Source organism: Bombus vosnesenskii, unplaced genomic scaffold (assembly GCF_011952255.1).
Source record: "Bombus vosnesenskii isolate JDL3184/JDL3185 unplaced genomic scaffold, Bvos_JDL3184-5_v1.1 scf7180000013305, whole genome shotgun sequence".
Lineage (NCBI taxonomy): Eukaryota > Metazoa > Arthropoda > Insecta > Hymenoptera > Apidae > Bombus > Bombus vosnesenskii.
Window position 1 is genome coordinate 1154500 of NW_022882954.1, and position 14999 is coordinate 1169498.

General features: G+C 45.4%; 1 protein-coding gene across 2 annotated transcripts in view; it reads left to right on the plus strand.

Moving 5' to 3' along the window:
* The window catches only part of LOC117234416 (frizzled-2-like), a 126232-nt gene that overhangs the window by 26295 nt on the left and 84938 nt on the right, over positions 1-14999 (plus strand). Inside the window, exon 1 of one of the 2 annotated variants that reach the window (XM_033495580.1) lies at positions 9505-10141. The exons of the other annotated variant lie outside the window; for it this stretch is intronic. The gene's annotated coding sequence lies outside the window, so the exon portion shown is untranslated. Of the gene's footprint in view, positions 1-9504; positions 10142-14999 lie in introns of those variants that run through there. 2 annotated transcript variants of the gene reach the window in all.

Here is a 14999-nt window from a genome sequence, read left to right on the forward strand (position 1 = left end):
GCGACAAAGACAAAAAGAGGAAGAAGAGCTTCTTTTTGGTTGATTAGCCCCCGCGACATGGAACACAGCGAGCCGAGGCGGAGTACGCCTATCGTGACGCGTCGTCACAAAGCCCAACCGCGCACCGTCTCTCTCTCTCTCTCTATCTCTCTATCTCGTAAAGATACCGCGGAGGGATAAATCAAAGCAGGTACCATCCAACGTGCACGATGACCATCGTGCGAATCTCCGAGGGAAAAATAGCGGTAATTAGCCCCTTAAGCACCCGTGCCACCCATCGTGCGTATATCCCGTGGCTGACTTCTACCGCCATCGTATATATCGCCATCACCATCGGCACATCACCATCGTCGTGTACCGTAACCGACCCTCCTCCCACCGATGGGCCGGAGTCCCTCTTTGTAAAACAGAATGTACGTACCACCAGTTCGACGACATTATCGTTGTATACTTGCCGCTGTGCCACTACGTGGGTGGAGAGTCGGGACCTATTTCCCTCCCCGCGTTGGTCCCCTACGAAGCGAGTGGGTACGTGGCTGATGGAACGACGAGGCTAAGGGGGATCGACGGGGGCGTGTAGCCGAGGAAACTTCAAAGCTCCCGAAACGATTGTTCGGCAACGCTCCCGCGTGTTCCTCGTGTACCTCGAGAGCACCAGAGCGTTTCGAGGAGGGGGTAAAGTACCCACGAATATACACCTACCCCTTTGATTACCTCGGCGGTGTACTCTCCTTGGTCTTCTTTTTTTTCTTCTTCGAGCTTCGACAAAAAAAGTAAAAAAGAAAGAGTCGAATGAGACAGAGAAAGGAGAGGGGAGAATAGAGAGGTGGGAGAGAAAACGCGAAGGAGAGAGCATAAAGTTGCCGGTTGCATACGGATGGGAAGGGCGAGCCTCTCGTGCCGCGGCAGCGCTAAAGAAAGAGGAAAAAGGGGTTGGAGGGTGGACGAGGACCGTCACCGAGATGAAGAACAAGATGCTCCACATGATGCATCTAGCCAGAAGGGCCGTTCACGCGTGTGTACCGCCGTTGATACGCTACGTGTGGCCCCGCGAGAAAAAGCTTCCCGGTGGAGGAAGACCTGCTGATTTTTACGAGCTCTCTCCACCGTTTGACCTGTGTATCGTAGTACAGGTACAAAGTAAGAGGCCGCTAGGCTAGGCGGATCTCGTAATAATTAATCCGACCCCTCGAACCCTTTAAGGTCCATCGATGCCACGTCGAGACGAACGTGCAACCATTGCTGGACCGTATCGATTTCTATATTTCTAGAACTGTCGCTTATTCGTGCGTATATAGTCTGGAAGAAGTTGTCATCGACGTAGCGAAACAGTGCTTAGCGATTTAGTAGACGCGTCGGTGAAATGTTCACTTTCCGATGGAAGATTTGCCGCGATGGTAGTCGTTTCTTCGTCTCTTTCAAACGCCACTGCGATCGTATCAAGCTCAATTTGATCCATCGATCAATAATAGATCTTTGGCCGATAAATACGAAACCGGATGCAACGAAGAAAAAAATGCAACTTCTAAAAATTGACCGGTTCTCCAATGAAGTACCAAGCAATATTAATCTTGGCGAATCTACCGTAATACAAAGTGTACCAGCCATACAAGATACATCGATGCATTATTCATAAGACTATTTCGATTCCACGGATAATCGCCAGCCACTATTTCACCCAGGCAGTAACAAGCTTTCAATGCAACCATACCCTCCCCAGAGCTTATTAATTTCGCGTGCGGATTTTTATGACAATGGGTGTCCGTCGCGCGAGAACCAAGTCAATGCAAACTACGCGGCCACTGTTCCAGTACACAATGGTCACGTACGACTTCAATGCCGATTCACCAGCTATTCATCAGGACGCATCGCGCGCGAGTATGGCTTATCTCGTTTCCTCGTCTTCCATAGTCTAGCCGCGTTGCAACGACTTCCCATTGTACGCTCGCTCACGCGACCAAGCCGAAACGCTCGCGATACCGCACGCGAGAGAACCAAACTGACGGTCGAAGAAGCATTTACAGGCATTTAATCGTATCGCTAAACGAGAATGCCCGAGGAGCATAAATAAGCGTTAGGGTCCCTTCGTCACCCCTTACAGATATACCTTTCTTTTCTTTATGGCTGCCGGCCATTTAGCCCTGTAACGCGGTGTGACTCTAAAGTTAAATTGGCGGACGAAAGAAAGCTCGATATAAATGAAAATGAACAACTACGTTCTATTACGTTACGATAAGAAGCTATAAATAACATTTCTCTTTCTTATAAGCGAGTAACAAATCTTCGTACTATTCTACGGAGTCTAAATATAAATGTATCCACTTATCCGTAACGACGGAGTACCGACACTTCTGTGCATCGACTCGATAGCAGCGAGATTCGCGGTACGAATGTTTTGCCGGGACGATGATCGCATGCCACTTAACGGTGGCAACGAGGTGATTATTCGTAATAAATTGCATTTTTAACTTGCACGTGCCAGATAATGAAAAATTAATTCGTTCGTTCGTTCGTTCGTGAATATCCATCTTTATAACGCGATATCGTTTCTTTTTCATCGTGAATTCTCCACGTTCGATACGCTCTTCGTTTTCCACCACTTTTATTTTCAGCCAGCAATAATTAAACCGTAGATATTTATGCATTATTCAGGTTTGTACGAATGGAATTAAAGAAAGATTTGCTTCAACCTACAAATATTGTAACGGATATATCGAATATTTTGTATATTCTTCCATGTCGTATAGAATTTTGCAATTAAAATTTTCCACGAACGCATAAATATCCACGATCGAATCCTCGTACGCTGATAGCCGCTCCTTCGACGCTAAATTTCCACATACTCGCTTTTATGGAACGTGTACGTCGATTGCTGATGCATTAGTGGTATCGTATCGACGTCGATAGGTGTGGCAAACGGCATTAACGTACGCGCTATTCTTATACCTTTGAAATCAATACATTAATAATCGCCGACGAATATTACGTTTGTTCATCATCGGATAGATCGATCGTCAACGAGCTCGAGGAGAGGAAAATTTCTTTTATTTATTCGAACGAATAATAACGGGTAATACAAACTGTTCTAACAAGTACGTAATGAACGGTAAAATAATTTTATGCATTTTGTTCTAAATAAAGGACAAATGGCATTTAATATAACGCGAAGGGAAAAATTCAGGAATATTTAGGTTAATTGCGGAAACTTGTAATTCCCTGCTTCATGATTTCCATAAAATACCTATCACGAACGCGTCGAGGCTTAGCATTTAAACGAATCGGGTCCTTTATCCCCGTCTGTTTCCTCTGGATACTTTTCTCGCGTGATTTCGCTCGAGTTTGCTCCGCGCACAGAGATACCTCATGCATCGTGCGGCTAAGTAGCCGGTTCGACGGTATAACTCATTTGGTATCGGGCCTCGGACACGTTTCCCTTCGACCCATGCCCCTGCCACTATCGCCGAGAATTACGAGCGTCATTACCATTAGTCGCGGTAATATAGTAGACGCTCTCGCGTCTCTAAACAGATACGGGGCCCCGAGTTCCAAGGGGGTTCTCCTCTCTCTCGGCGTTGTTGGTAGGTCTACGTCTGCCGACGTTGAAAGGAATGCCACCACGAGCGCGGCTGCTTATCGCGTTAAATGGAAGTCGGGCGTGCCGCGTCGAAATATTACGCGCGCCCGCTGAAAAATTGGCTCGATTCGTTAATGCTCCTCGGATTGGGTGGTTTCCTTGTATCTTTATGGGCTGAGAGCACCACTAACTCTATGGAATCGTAGATTTTCTTCGTCCGATGAGATCGTTCGTCTTTCATAGATTAGGAGAGAAGAGAGTCTATGGTGAATTTTATCGCGCATCCGCAAAGTTGGGCCAACTGAATGGAATCGTAGATTTTCTTCCTGCGAACTGATTCTTCTTCTTCGACGAATTAAGAAGAAAGGCAGCTTTCTGGATTTACGTATTATTCACCGGGCAAACTGTGTAATATCCCTAATTACGTTAAATATACGAGCGTCGACGGTTTTAATTAATATAAAAATAGCCACACGCGCGATAAACGAAATAACGGCAAAGTGCTAAAATATTCGAACTAACAGAACCCGCAGAGATCGAAATGGCTCAACCCTGCGGAGGTTAATCTCCAGCTCCATGTATCACCTCCCTCGTAAACTCAAAAACTATACGTACCGCACAATGCCCCCTTATCCGGCAAATTATCACGTGCTTAATTACAGTAGCGTATGACCTGTCGGCGCGAATGAAACGATGGCGTAGTCTAAGAGACTGCCGACGACGACGCAGGCCGCGATGTACGCGTACAAACGTATCCCCCCGACACAAATGTTTGCGATTGCTCGATTAAAAGACCGCGAAGAGTCGTTTGTGAGATAATCCGGCGAAGAAAAAGGAAAAGGTGCCGCGTACTTGGCCGCGATTAAAACGTTTATCCGCGTTCAGCGAGTTCGCCGATTTGCACCGAGCTTACCACTCGCTTGTTTACCCACGTGTCGTTTTTCTCATTCGCCCCTGTATTTTTTCTCGTCGCGAGTTTAAAACCACGTACTGGCCAACGATAGTTCTCTCGCCTTTTTTTCCTACTCTCTTCGTATATGGGAAAATTTACGATTCATTTCGCGAGCAATAATCGGCGGCCACGTGACGCCGCAATGCCGCTGCGAATTATCCCTTAACCCTTGATGAATTGATATTGGCCCAGGCGCGTTTTGCCGCGCTTTTTTTCAGCCGCTGGTGCCGTTGAATATGCAATTGATTACACGACCGATCGGGGAGGCTCGCGATGCCTGCGATTAATTCCGATTCCACGGAACCACCGTTGCAGGCCGCGTGTTCGATTTAACATATTTGATCGATACCTCGTGTGTTCGCTACCCTCGATTATTCCCCCGTATACACACACGCACAGACACACACACACACACACACACACACACACATATATATCCGATTTATCATCCCGTTACTGCCAGCGAAATTTTCGATGTCGACGAGCTTGCATCTTGTTTTCGGAATTAAAAGTCGCTGCTTCGAGCTATTTGCGTTGCTTCTGCGAAAAAAGGTCGATAAGTTTGCATTGCGCGGGAGTCGAACGGAGTTCGCGGAAGGTACCGGAGTTAGAGGAAGTAGGTAGTTGATGGGTGTTCATTAGACATCCAAGTGTTAAAATTGGATTCTCAAAATTAGAAATGCACGTTTAACATGGCACGTGTGTACAGATCTAATGTAGCGTGTAACAACCACACTTTATCGATGAGCTTTATAGCGTCTGTTTAAAAGTACTCCTAAAAAGATTTTGAAAATATCTGACAGCGTAGTTGATCGATATTTGCAACAGTTATCTCACATAGTTGGTCCAATTAGTCATAACGTAGTATATCGCGATAGTTAGAAGAGTGGCATCGACGCACACGCTACGGTTCGTATGAAACCCTTGGGATTGAACTTCTGTCCACGATCGATGTTATGACCATCACGAATTTCAATAGTTTAGTTAACAATGATTCGCTGTATCAAATATTTAAATACTTATACAAACGTTTGAATATGCGTTTAATGTCTGTTGTCTTCTACTATTCTACTCCATTGTTCTGCAAACTTCGAAATTTCGTTGAAAACGACATTTTTATAGAAATTTTGATCGAAGATCGTAATCTTCTGAAGGTGTTGCAAGAATTTTGCACAGATTTTACGATGTTTTACCGAGAATATCGACGCGTGAGCTATCTAAAATCAAGCATCTTAATATCCTGAAGAATAGAAAATTAATTTTTCCACCAAATCAATATTTCTCCTCCACCAAAACTAACAGATACTTTGGCATTCGCTCAAATTTGCACCACGCATAGATAGCTTTCGTTAGCAACGAATCTCTTAAGCTAGCGGATTACGAGAGAACAGCTGGGTGTTCTCAATATTGAGAAGGCCAGTTACACGATACACGATGTTAATCACACGCTGTACGTCAGAAGCACGCGAGGTCGTATCGACGATCGGTCGCCGGACGTCGTGGGCTTTAATCCCGCGAAATCTCGTCCTGTCTTGTAATACTGATCGACCAGACGTCCTCGCAAAAACGAGTCGGATGTAATTAAGATATTAATAACTCGTTGGAGGAGAGAAGCGTTCGCGATGATGGTCGAACGCGAGGAATCTGCATCGAACGGCCTTGGATCGAATGGAAAAGATTTTCGTGCGAATCGAACCACCAGAGCGCTCGCGTGTCATCGAGATCGATCGAGAGCCACTCTCCGAACGACATTGATCGAATAATCGACACTCTCCCAAGAATCGCTTGCGAGAAATTAATCGATTACTTCGTGTAAGATAGAGTTTGTGGATCTACGGATATCGTAATTTTATTTTTAAAAAATTCCGAAGAAATTGGTATGTTTTTTGGCTAAATGGAAGGTACGAGCGAAATACAAGAATAGAATTCTCCTAGTTCTATCGTAGAATTAAATGGATTATGGAAATCTCCGGTTAGGGGACGATCCGGTTAAGAGTTAACATAATTTTAGGGTGTCTTTCGGAGTATTCAATTTTTCATTCGACGTTCTATCCGAAGAAAATGCAAGAAGTGCAGATATGAATATCCGTTCGTTCCTTCGAAACGTTGCTTTAACGTTACCTTCGTTAAAAAGGAAACACTGCCTGTTCTTGACAAGTTTTAAGGATCAGGTGTTCCATATTCCAGTCGCTTCAATCGAATCGTACATACCACGTAATTTAGAAATTTTAAAAGAGCATAAAAAATTCTCGATTTTCACAGAATGTAAAAGTTAATACTCTTTCGTTTCGCAAGTCAGTCTCCAATTGCCGTAAAAATATTACAACGATATATGTATTTGTTTATTTTATTTTGTATTCGGAGGAGCAATGAAATTTACTGACAAATAGAAGAACAACGCCGGAAACCTTATTTCTCCGGAACTATAAATCTTTCAAGACCCATTCCATACGTTTTCATATCTTCGAGAACGAATTTCTTCGCACCAAGAACGGCTAAGCACGTTCGTTCGTAGATACACATAGTTCGCGCATATTTCCAGGCTTTACGCTGCCATTTTTCTTACTGGTGAAGTTTATGAAGCTATAAAGTACGCGGGGAGTCCTCGCAAGACATTACCCTTTTAATTTTACAACGTGCACATTATATGCAATTATTCACGGGCATTACACGGTTACAAGTCTCATTACAAGTAAATCCCTTCACGAACACGTAACATGCGTGACACATGTTTAAATTTCAGTATTCCGTCGCTAACGAGCCACTACGTACGCTCGACATTTTATTTTAATTAGCCTAAATTGCGTTGGAGGTAAACGACACGCTTAAATTTTGTTTAACATTTTGGCTAAAATTTCATCTCTAATCGCGGTGGAACCGCAGAGTAACGTTATCAACGAATTTCCGCTCGTCAACTTTCGGTTTACATAGTATCATTCTGTTGCTATTAAAACATTCAGCGCGAGTAATATCATTTCACTGATAGGTTCACCATCAGAACGTTGGGTATTCTCATCATCGATTAATACCATCGATCAATTTTACAACTCGCAAGATACGACTCGTTAGAATGTTGATAAATCTAATTAATTAATTAATTAATTCGCGTAAATTTTTGAAAACAGATTATACGAGTTGCGAATCAGCAGATTATCCCATTTCACGTATATGTATTATTTTCTACTCAGATAATTGAATCGTTATGAAATTCTGAAATATCGAAAGAACAAAAGTCCTTTAAGAGGCATTCGTTATAATTATCGATTCGAACACGGTTAATATTTAAAAATTGGAACTAAAACCTCGTGCAATTTGGTCGACTCGTCGTTTTGTCTCGATCGTACAAGTGGAGCTTGCTATTTAAAATTACACGAGATTCGTTCCGTGTCGCTTGTATTACGAATGCTATACCGATTTCGTTCCAAGCGAATCTGGTAGCCGTTTCTTTTCTTTTATTCATCGCACGAACGACGTTGAATCATTATCCTGTCCTGTTTAACCAATCCGTCGATGTAAATACGAAACTTATCGCGTTTCGCCGTTCGAATACGAACTATGGAAATTTAAACGAATGTATAGCGTACGCCATAGTTTTTCGACAAGAAAGAGAATCGAGAAAAAGGAATATTCATCGAAATTTGTATTTATTTGGCGTATATGAGAATTTTGGGCGAAAGACGAACGAACCAGGCTGTCGTTTCTCGATCATTCTACTCGTCCGATCCAAGTACACAATTCTAACTGTTTGCGTTGAAATTCACTTTGATGGTACAAAGAAGCGACGCTACAAAGAGACAAAAGGAAATTCGTCTGGGGCTCGAAGGCGATATCGGGACAAACGCTCCAACATTGGGAGAAATGTATTAGTGATGAAAAGCCATCACTTTTACGTTCATTGTGATTAACGTCTAAGAAAACACGTTCCGCATTTGCAATGCAGATTCAAGAAGTATTCGTGGCCCTTAATTGTTGGAAGTTTCACGTTCCATAACCGTGTATCGTAGAAAACGGAAAATTATTGGATGATAGTCAAACGAGATGATCGCTCAGAATTTTACCAAGAATTCCTCGAGATCTCCATTTTCTTTCTTCGCATTCCTCCGTATTTAAACCAAATATTATTATCACAAACTTTCGACAGAAAAGTCACGTATTTCTTTTCGATTATCTTTCTCGGTTATAGGGTTTTCTTCGAGTATTCTTGAATTATGTTTATCTGCATAAAAAACATTGATAGCTCGATTCTCTCGAAAAAATAATAGTTAAGAAATTATTATTATACTGTAGATATTAAACATATCGTTAGTATTGTCACAAACAACTATTGTCATCTGTCGTTAACGCTTTTCGATCTTGGATCGAATCACTTATTTCCCTTTCAACTGTGTTCTTTTAAATTAAATTCTTTTAACCAGATGATATGAAATATAATACTCCTATAGTTCAACGCCAATGTCAAAATAAAATCACCGCAAAGAAATATCAAAATGAATAAAAATCCCTTACGGTACTTGCCGGAGATACGACAATAATCGAATACGAAAGTTCAGTGGAACTTGATCCGCGAGACAATCGAAAAGCTGGCCCGTTTCATCCACGAGGACGAGGGTACGGAATGGAGCGGTTTCTCGACTTGAGAAAGGTCGGAAGTCGCGGCAGATCGATGGCGCGAGGCGGTGAAAGAAACGCATCCGCGCGAAAGGGGCAGTCGCGTACAGGCGATGCGACGCGTCTTTATCGGCGGTCGCGTTTCGTCGCCGTGTGGCCGGATTGCGCGAGCGCTCGAGTTCCTGGCACGCACACACCGGGCAACGCGCGTGAAAGTATCGCGGAGGAGGAACGCGGGTTCTGCCGGTTGTAACGGGAGAGAAGCTAAAGATAGAGAGAGCAGGATGGCGAGAGAGAAAGTGCACGCTTGCGCGCGTTCGCGCGCGCAGTTCTCGCGAGCGTCGATAAAAGCGAGCGCCGCCGGGCGGTGCGGGCATTTCTCGCGCGCCTTCCAGACCGGCAACCCGGCCAACGCGACGCATCCATTCCTTCGACGTTAGATCGAGTCTTATCGAGACTGTTGCTCAGATCGCGTGCATTAGGAATCGAAGAACAAAGGGGAAGAAGTATATCGTGTAAATTTGTCGCTTCGTCTGTTGGTTAAGAGACGGCTTGTTCGAAATGGACCATTAGTTTTTGTCGTTTGTGCGAGACAAAGGCGTCGAGACACAAAGGACTGGCGCTTTCGAGCGAGATTTCAGGAAACAAACGACCTCGCATGGACCTTCTAGTGGAAACTGTTCAGCCACTGTGATCGTTGTTCCGAAGTGGAAGTGTAGAGGAAAAAAGGAAGGACGAGTTGCGGACGAAATGAAGTTCAATGGAAGAGAGTAGAGTTGACCGGGACTTAATTATTGGTTTCGGGAGTTCGGCAGATCGAAGTGATTGATGGATCGATAGATCGAACGTTATAGTGACGAAGTTTCCGCGTGCCGTCCGGTGAATCTCTTTTATTGGTCCCATAAATCGCAACTATGACCGGAATCTCTCGTTGTTGACACAGCACGTAAGGAGGGACGCTGCTCGGCAGACGATTTAGCGCTATCTGATCGGACACCGGCTAACAGGTAAGAAGTACAACAAGACGAATCCGTGGAAGGTAGATGAGAAACTGCGATCGCAATGGTAGGCCAGCTTCTTCTGGGATGTCTAAGAAGAAGATCGATGTAACACGATGATTGGTTTTCAGCGTAGAAAAGTTGAGATTTCTTTTGGAGATTGCAGCGATTGAAATTATCCTTCGATGAAAGAACCTTTATGGGACAACTCGATTATGTTTTAGATCTGGTTGCGCAGACTGTAGCGATTGAAATTCGTACATTCTTTGTATCCGAATAAGAAGATGTCAGACTCGGTTAGAGGTGTCGTCCCTGGTTATACAAGTAGAAGGTTCATTCAAAAAGTATATTTGATAAATTCGATAGTCTATGCAGTTTCTAGGACAGACCACCTTTCTCGATCGAGAGAATATAGAAAACGCTGCTTAGAATTCATAGAACGTAAACCTCCGAGCTTCTATATAAACGGAATTCGGGACTCTCGAACCAGAAATCTATCGATTCGAGTAACGTCATTTTTGTCTTCTAACGTTCCTTGTAGAGTATTACGTCTTCTTCGCAGAATCATCCAAAACGAGAAAAATATGTTTCTATCACTGACGATTAGTAAAAAGAACAATTTTCGTCTACGTTGAACTACGATTCGACCCTGATAAACATTCACAGTCTGTCGATCAACGTATCTACAAAATCAATCGAAGCAATAAATTCCTTCATCCGACTCGTTTAACCAAAAACAAATACAGCGATTACGCGCTTGGTTCGACAAAATTTCCAAATTGCCCCAACAGTAGGATACTCGATAGATCGTTACAGACGGCAAAACGTCGGTAATCCATCCGAGAAACGAGCACATCGATTCGACGCGCGCAGTTTCTCGCGTTTGGTTTCGTAAACGCGACACGTCCGAACGGAAAAAGCATCTTATCGAGAAGGGTATACGCGTTCTGTCCATCGAGAGAGGGTGACGTCCCTCTTTGTCCATAGGGAGGGAAGAGCAGAGCGTGCCCCCGTTACGGATCGCCCCCTCGTAACGAGCGCTTTGAATCGGACACACTGTCACGTCGTGGAAACACGACGTCTCTAAGTGGCGGTCCCGCTTCATTAAATTCTGTTATCCGTCGGAGAGCATTGTCCCGCGGCCTGGTCCCGGGGACACCTGGCAGCCCAGAGTTCAACCGACAATGGAACGGTACGCGCCACCCGCGCATTATCTCGCAATTATGCGCGTAGCCCGAGCGTGTTCGAGCGATCGTTTGGGCGTGGCGGAAGAAGAGCCACACACGAGCAATCCACTCGTTACCGGGGCATTGAAAGCCCGAAAAACGCATATGCGAGCGCGTCGTTCGCTCGCGAACCGGTGACCGGAGGGCGGATGCGATGTAAGCACCGTGCAGTTCCGTGAAAACATGCTGTTGCATGCTATAGGGACACAGAGGGTGGGAACCTGGATTGTGGACACGTTGACATAGAGAGAACGTTGGAAGTAACGCGACTTGGAAGATCGTTGGATGAGAAGACGAGTCATTCGCGTTGCTAATTTCTTCGATATCGTAATATTTTCATTCAAAGAATCGTTGCTCCTTCGCGCGATCCTGCGATTTTCCGCAAAGAGAAATACGTTACTATTATCCACGTAATTGAAATTGTCTTTGCCAAAATATACGTTCGCTGAAAGGTTAAGAGGCGATCGTGGATCGGAGATTGGCGTGAAAGCAGGAATAATTAAAAAAGGATTGTTTCTGGGTTAATTTGCTCAAGGGTTTACGTTCTTCCGACGATTAACGCGAGGATTCGACCCTTTGCCATTGAAATTTTCTTCTATCTGTCGCTGAAACAACCGTATTCCACCTTTGATGCGTATTACCATCAATCACAACCCAATAGCCTGCACAAAGTAAAACGGATCGTCAAACATGTACATTTTCTTGCGGCCGGTACACGCGATCTCGACTGCCGTGTCTTTATACCCGTAGAATCCTGACCACCAAACGCATTCCGCTCTTGCGAGACCGCCGTAGAAGACATCGATCGAAATTCGACGCCAACGTCGCGGCGATCGAAGCAATAAGGCAGCTTGCAATCGACTCGGAGAGGAGGGATGGTTCGATAGGGGTTGGAGGGATGGCTTTGATAAAAGGACACCGGGGCCGGGGCGCGGTTTACAAAGGGCGAAAGGAGGCACAGGTGTAGAGAGAGGAGCGGCACGAGGTATCCAGCGGCGCAATTACCTGCCGCCGGAATTACCCACGCGCCTGTGCATCACAATTAATTCGTAATTAAATCCTTTGGCTAGGAGGCGTGGTCCTTTTCAGCGACGTATAGAGAGAAGCGTGGTCGGTCGGTCGGCGGGCACCCACGTCCGACCGCTTCGGACCGAACGAACGACGTCGAGCGTATCGTCGGCCCGTCGGGGTGACAGCCGGAAATAAAGGGCCGGCCATGCATTAGCGTCGACGGTCAAAGGGTCGCTCGAATATCGACCGAGACGGTCGACAGCGTTAAATTGCCATTTGTCGGCCGGGGAATGCCTCTGATTAGCACGGCCAGGCTATCACCCAATATGTCGCTCCACGGTTACTAGCCTCCGCGTTGAAAATTCGCCGGATCCGCGTAATAAAAAACGAGAGTACAGCAGGATGGAGCGGAAAGCGAGGGAAGAAGAGAAGCGATTGTTAAAATTCGTAGTTGTTTAAGGTACCTTAGGATCGGTCTGTTTTTCTTTTTTTTTTTTTTTTTTTTTTGTTTTGCGCTTGTTTGGTCGGATCGTAATGGCAGTAGTTTCGATTGGAATCTACGTGGTACGCGTCCAAAATGGAGACAGTAATTCTATCAAATCGAGTCGTACGTTCTTCGTATTTGTACTCGCGTACGTCATCGCGGATCATGTACGCAAAATGATTAGTAGAATTTCGATATATCGGCATTTGCGTCGTTCTTTACAGATCACCTTAAATTATGGATCGTATGGACAGTTTACGTAACTGTGCGTTATATTCGAGTAATGGTCGATTCCGCCAAACCAGTCTCGCGCTTCATCTCGTCGCAAGTTTCGACTTCTGTCTCCGATAGAATGCGCTTATCCGACGGATACGACGAGAAATAGTTTGCCTGCTATCTCGATAGCTAAATTCGTATTTCTACACTCGCCATCTGCTCGGTAAACGAAAAGACCCGTCTCGCATCGAGCCTGAATGGAAACTCTTAGCTCTCGATTCGAATAGGACCCGTTCGACCGACTTCTGTCCGGCACAAAGACGACAGAAATATCGAGGCTAGATTGGCAATTTCGATCAAAGCTAACTGTTCGCCGCGTTTCCTAGGGCGGGTGGCGAGCAGAGGAGAGACAGATATAACGGGGCCGAGAGGAACGTAGCGGAATAAATTTCACGGTCGACACCCGGTACAGTTTGATTTTCCTTATCGGGGATCAGCCGGCGGCACGAGACGCGTCTCTCGATCGTCCGAAAATTACTTTCGTCATCTTGATCGCGTTTCCGATCGAGTTGGCCGGACGGTACGGAAAACTCGATACGAATTACCGCCCGAGGCCGTAATATCGGCCATTCGAGCCGTCCACAACCCCCTTTGCCAACGGAATATCTCCTCGATTCCTTTCCCCTGACGCTCTCCTCTCCACGTCTATCTTCATCTATTCGTCTTCCGCTTCCTCTATCATCCAACCTTTTCCTTTATTCCTAGCCTGTATAAAGAGACCGGGTATTATTATTAAGAGTCGAGAGGAACAGCCGAAGTGGAAAACGACAGGCTACAGGCGTAGGCGTCTGAAAATTCCAGTGGACTGCGTGGCACAGGCTAATCGATGTCTGCTCTTCACGATCCTCTCCAACGTCCGAGACGAACGATCAAGAATGTCTCTCGCGTACTCCATTGAATTACCGTCCTCGTGCACGCGACACGTCCACTCTGCAGTGCCTCTCCTACGGAATAAAAGAGAGAAAGAGACACCGCACGGAGAACTAATTCCTCTTGCCGTGGTCTCCGATCCGTCGCCACGTTTATTTCAATCGGGGCCGGTTTTTTGCTCCGCATGAAAGTATCCTTTCGATGTTGCGACCAACTTACGTTCGTACGTACGCGTTTAATACTCGCGTGTTAACGCGAAGACAAACGTTAGTCGGTAGACGAGTCGGTTCTCGCGTCTGATTACCAGCTTGTCCTGCGGTCGAGGATCAGCAGCTGCAAGATCTATGGATGGATCGTTATACGAATGGAAACGACGCTACGTATGATAAATACGCGGACCAAGGGATAGGGAGAAATAAAGCTGTCTGTACTTTTGTACGCAGTCGCCACATCAGTCTTGCCTACGAACGAACGTATATTACTCTTGCCTGGCATCCGCTCACCCCCAGTATGCGCACGCTCCTATATTGGAAACGGCTGCTTCCATCGCCTCTTCCGTTCCTCGTTCACCCCTTTATCCATCCATCTAACGTGCGATCGTTTTTCCTTCGATCGAACGACCTACCACTTTCTCTGTCTCCCTCTCGCGTTTTCTCTTCCCCACTTTTACCTCGTCTTTATCGTTCGTTTCGAATCCAGGGAAATCAGAACCGAGGAACACGAGTCGCACCGATCGTAAAGAAAGTTACGTTAACCGAATATCGTTTGCAGTCAGTCGAGTAGAAGATCGTAGTTTGCTGCAGTCGGTACGTATATACTTATTTATATCGCGAGCACGTTCGATCGTCGTGGAACCCAGTCTTCTCGAGTTCGGGTATCCGCTAGGTGGGAAATGTGGAAATCAAAAGCCATTGGAAAATTCCCGATTGAAATTCGCGTCATGCACACGTTCGAGTAGTAAGATTCGGAAAAAGAACGGTGACGAAAGTCGAGGAAAATA